This window comes from Mycteria americana, chromosome 6 (assembly GCF_035582795.1).
Source record: "Mycteria americana isolate JAX WOST 10 ecotype Jacksonville Zoo and Gardens chromosome 6, USCA_MyAme_1.0, whole genome shotgun sequence".
Taxonomy (NCBI): domain Eukaryota; kingdom Metazoa; phylum Chordata; class Aves; order Ciconiiformes; family Ciconiidae; genus Mycteria; species Mycteria americana.
In genome coordinates, this window is record NC_134370.1 from 854,261 (window position 1) to 859,884 (window position 5,624).

At 40.7% G+C, this 5,624-nt stretch overlaps 1 long non-coding RNA gene across 1 annotated transcript; it reads right to left on the reverse strand.

Moving 5' to 3' along the window:
• Positions 1–3,484: 3,484 nt before the first annotated feature.
• Positions 3,485–5,335, reverse strand: LOC142411063 (uncharacterized). Its single transcript, XR_012776097.1, has 3 exons — positions 5,222–5,335; positions 4,749–4,850; positions 3,485–3,683 (listed from the first exon to the last, which is right to left on the reverse strand). It is a non-coding gene; the product is annotated as an uncharacterized LOC142411063 (long non-coding RNA).
• Positions 5,336–5,624: the final 289 nt, after the last annotated feature.

Genomic DNA, 5,624 nt, shown 5'->3' on the forward strand with positions numbered 1-5,624 from the left:
TGGTGGAAATCCATTGCTGGGACATGAAGAGAACTTAATCTTACAAATCCAGATAATTATGTTCCCAGTGACCTGACCAAGTTTGATCAGCAGCACTAGTAGGGTTTAAAAAACAGGAAATTAATTTCAGAGTTTAGATACAGGATTTTTTTTTTTTCCTGACATACTGTGCTTATTAAACTAAATGAGAAAACAAAGCTATTTTAATGGGATTCCTTTAGAAGCGATTTCCTTACAGGAGCATTTTTTTTAATTTGTAGAAGAGAACCTGACACATTTTATTATAGTTTGTAACCTCAAATGCATATTGCATTCTGTAGGAAAGAGTATCTCGCCAACTGCAAGAACTATCATATGGCGAAATACAGAGCCTTGGCAATAATATTTTGAGGCAAACGGGTAAACTTCTTGATAGATCCCATGCATATACAGTGTCTGTTGGCAGCAAGTACAGCTGGAGACTGGAACGTCTCAAACTGCCAGAGATACGGCATTAGTGCAAAGCTTTGATTCCATTAAATTTCTGATTGTCTTACCCTGGCTCACTTGAAAAGTCCCCTCGTTTAGGAATTTCTGACCTCCAAAGACTATCCGGACAGGAGCCTGTTTTGTAGTAGAGCACGTTGAACCTTGAAAACTTCCATTTTATAGGAAATCTCTGAATTCTGAAAGAAAAAAAACTGTTGTCCTACAATACTGCCTTTTTCATGGGAACGGTTGGCTTAAATGCATAACTAAATCGGCCTAAATCTTCACGTTTGTTTTGTTACAGGGCCACAAGCTTCCAAAAATACACCATTGCCTGGGCTGAATAAGAGAAAGCACCCATTCCTCAGCTGGAATGCATCTCCACTTTGAAAATACAGATTCTACTAATTAGGCTATTACTGCTGATTTTAAGAAAAAGCAGGTATGACTAGTAATTTCATTGTGCTTTTCCTGGAATAGATTTTCTTTGAGGCTACTTAGGTGATTAAATCCTAATTATGGGCAATATTTGTAAACCAGAGGGCAAAATTTATGAAAATTAAAAATGGATCAATGGCAAAGCTGTACTGAAAGAAGTATTGCTTTGCATTTGTTTATGCAAAACCAAACATATTTTAGGATAATTTTATTTAAGATGACATAAGAAACACATTAGGATTGAAACCAGTGACATCATTCCATTAAAGCAGTGATTATTTCAGGTAGTTTTGGTCTCAGCATTCTGTTTAGAATTCTGTAACACAATAGCAACGGAGAAACATTTTCATGGGCATTTCAAAGAGAGAAAGTGAATCCGGAAAGATACCCAACTTCGGTAAATCATCTTAAAACAAGACTTTCAATGTTCCTGCTTTGACTCCAGTTGTCCCATTCAGCCTCCTCACTTCAGTTCTCTATGCAGTATCAGCACAGTAACGCAATACCATTTCTTTAACATGACAGTATCTAGGAAGATTTTAATCTAATGAGAAGGCAAAGAGAGGTAATAGATCAAAAGTCAATCAATATATCCCTCAATACGTTCCTTTTACTTTTAGCAAGCCAGAGTTACAAGCTTCAGTCGCAAAGCAACAGCCAGTATGCCTGTTTCACCGCACACCTCGCTGTCAGGCTGGTCGCTGCATTTTCAGGTTGCTGAGCTGCTTGTGAGTTTTACCCTCCCGAACATTCGGACTCTGAGCTCTTTGGGCCATCCAGTCTCAATACCCGCAGAACTCCTTTACAAATACGATCACAACAACAAAAATTTCATTAAAGTTTGCACATGAGATGGCAAACGAGCAATATTCTGTATAGATTATTTCTGATCTTGGGGGATAACTGAGGGTTTCAGCTTTTTGTATTGGAAGTCCCCTCCTAGATGGAAAATCCACGCAGGGACTGAATGTACAAAGAGAAAACCATGCAATTGCTGTGCAGGCAGAAATATCCCAAGGGCAGGCTGCAGTAACAGCCTTGTCCAGACCTGGGCAGGTCTTGACCCAGCATGCTGAAGTGCAGTCAGGTCTCCACCTGAAACAGTCATCCTAGTGATAGCATTTCACAGAGAAGTGATGTCAGAACAAGGAGGAACAGCGACGGCCAAGGGCTCGGATGGGATCGCTGAAGACCTGCATTTGTATCTTTCGACAAACATAGAACCTGTTTGGACATTGAAAGAAGAATTTCCCATAGGTGTTAGGGTGTGGTTTTTAATCCTTCAGCTGCAATGACACTAACATCATTTATGATGGACCAAAGTGATTGCCAGATTATCTCCAAAGATGTATAGGTCTCTACTTTTGGACTCTGCTGTTCTGCTAGGCAAGAAAGGAAGTGCCACATGTTTCATTCGATTGAATCACAAGATTTTTTTTCTTCTTTTAAAGCATGCCAATCTCTGAGAAGACCAAGCTTGGGCACTGATCAGCACCTGATCAGTCAGCACCTGAGCTGTTGAGTCTTCATACAGAGGGCTTAGAATCCAATATTCCAGGGTGGACACTGAACCGCAGCCCTCCTTCCTCCCTAGTCCTGGTTTCAAAGACGCTGCACTTCAAATGCACCAGTACCCATGGAACGGAGGGAAGCTGCCCCCGCGCATCATCATGCATTGCCCTGGCACTGAAGCACAGCAGCCAGTTGTCTCCTGCGACTCGGTGATAGCCTGGGCGGGCTCCTCCTCACGTGTGTTAGAGCCTCCCCGGGGCACCGTGAGCAGAACTGAGGTCTTTACAGTGCTTTGTCACTATCGACTGTTGCATACGTCAATACCACTGACACGTCTCTCCAGCGTCGTAGATTGATGTGGGTGACAGAACGAATGGTGCCAGAGAGATTCTCACGCAGAGGAGTTGTTCGATTATGGACTTTAAGGGTACTGCATCGTCTTACAGAGTCGCGAGTGATAACCAAGCTTCCGAGAAGCGTTCCGCTTTTCTGCCCGGCTACTTGTTCAGATTGGCAGGCACTTACGTTACACAAGTTTTACTTGCTTCCTAACTTATCTGAAGTCAAATGCAAAGTTTTTTCTCATCTTTCTAAAGTAAGAGACATTGAATAATACAAGAAAAGTCATTGCTTTCTATATAAAACTACTCTCTATAGCTTTATATAGATTTTTTTTAATACTCCCATAAGTGAAAGAACTAGATGAGTGAATTCTAAGAATGAGTCTTATTAAAATGTAGTAACATATGTTCTTAATTTCTTAGTGAAACATTTGGTTAACCTAAATAAATAGATAACATAAGCAGAAAAGTGAACAGACACACAAATGAAAGGAAACACAAGAAAATGAAAGGAGGCAGAAGTCACCAAAAATTTAAAGGGCTGAATTGCTCAAATAGTACCAGAAATAAAATTACTCTTTCACAGGTTTAAGCAAGTGGAAGCCTTACAATATACAGAAAATTAAGCAGGATATATATTTTACACTGCAAAAGGCTAAACCAAAACAAGCAACTGCACTAGCGCACACTTACCTCAACAGCTTAAGAGGAAGAAGTTCGGTAGGGAGGGAGGCACTTGTAGCCCTCCACGGTCTGAGCGCCACTGGTAAAAGGCATGCCAGCGGTACAGCCAGCACTGCAGAAGCCCCACACTGCAATGAAAGGTGTAGCCCTTTTTCTACCAGCCTGGACAAGGTTTGAGTTTTCAGGTTGCACGACAGCCGTTCTGCCTGTTCGGCTTGCTGCGGGCCACGGCAGGTGACCCTCGTAAGAGAAGTTACTGGTTAACTGTGGTGGTGTTAAAAGACTTTGAAACAGCTGGATCAGAGTGATTACTATTAGCATCTTTAAAAATAGAATTGGCACTCTTTACAGAAACACTAATGATAGGAAAATGTGTGAAATTTCCCCCTTATGTAATGTTTATTGAAAGAATGTGTTCTTTTAGAGGAACTTTTTAAAATAAACATAGGCTCTTCTCTGTAGGCTTTCTTCTTGATGAAGGAGGCATGTGAATTTTAAGAATCACAGTAATATTCCTTTCATAATCTTAAACATGTTGCAATTATAGCCATTATATTCAGTAAAGGGCTTTTAATAGGAACGTGATATCATGGTATATTGCCCCCCTTGTTTCTGTGCCTAAATTAGGAGTGTCTTATGTTATTTGCCTCCTTTGCAGTTTGATGATAATTGGTAGCATTTTTGTTTAGAAACCATTTTCATCAGCTCACTGAGAACAGATAACCATAAAGAATGCAATGCTACTTCAGGCAGTTCTATTTTTATTTGCACTGGTTTTATTCAGGATAACTTCACTGATACCAGGGAACCTGATCCTGATTTCCAGTGATGAATGAGGAAAACGATCACCATTCCATGCGACCAGTGAAAAGACAGAAAGGGAACCATAAGTAATAGCTACCGGCAGAGGATAACATAAAGAGGTAAACTGCAGGATCCGTACTGCTTAATTGAAGTGTGAGATTAAGAAACAAAAATTGAAATATTATCTTCAGTTTCCCTCATACTAATTTTGACATGATATGAAATATACAGCTCACGATGCTTGGGAATGAGAATGATCAGGCATTCCTTGAGGGATACTCATTCACTTGCAGAACTGAGGCATTTGAGAACAATTGGATGAAATAATTGCTGATACAAATTCTTTGATTAAAAGAGTAATTCTGGATTTTCATAAAGAATTTATTTGGCCTGTCCTAGATTAGAACAGGTATCGTGTCTCCCAGTTAAATGAATGTACGTTGGCTTTGCCTGTTGAACATCAGTGAGGTTTTGATGAGACACAACATAGGTGGTACTGACTATACGAAAACCTGACAAGTTTGGTTCAGCATATGTAATTCTGTAAAGTTAGAGATGATTTCATGGCTGGTGAAATGAAAGAAAACTCCAATCTCTTGGAATCTGTGAGAAAAGAGAGAATACGCAAAAGTAAACACAGATGGGAGAAGACAAACTCTTCCAAACATGAGAGTGGTTGCTCTGCCTTTTGCAAGTCTCCGCTTACGCTCAGGTAAAACACAGGCACGCAAGCCCCGTCTTTCTAAGGCTGCAATAGAGCTATTACGTAGCATCTTACCTATACGCTAGGCAGCAGTCACATATGCTTTGATCAGCCGATTTTCCACCATCACATGCCCTGAAGTGCTACATATGGATGTGCTTCAGGTTGGAATCCATTTCCACAAGAAGAGAGCAGGACGGCGCCTGGTTTGGAGGGCAGGCTACGCTATCTGCCTGCTTTGCAGTGGTGTACCGTCCCCTCCCTGCCATACCTGGCACTAGCTAGCTGTCGTCAGGCAGGATGGTGGACTAGGGGGACCTTGTGCACGCTGCTGACCACAACAGTGCTGGTTTGCCTAAGGTTTTTCTCCTGCTTTCCCTAGAAAGAATAGAACCTTCTTGCAGCTTTTCCTTCTTTTCTAATTTAAGAAAATCATCAGATCTGTTGTATATTAACAGTTTTCATGGACAAACAGACATGCATATAGTATCCCCAAGACTTTCACTAGTAAAATGCCTAATTGTCTCTTAGTAAAAAATAAAACACAAAAAGAAGAATGGAAAACGGAAGAGGAAAAAATAAAAAAAAAGGATTAGTGAATTCTTAGTGGTTTCAGAAACAGACTGTTCCCAATAACCTCTTTGGTCACCCAGCTTGCACAGTTCCCCGTTAGA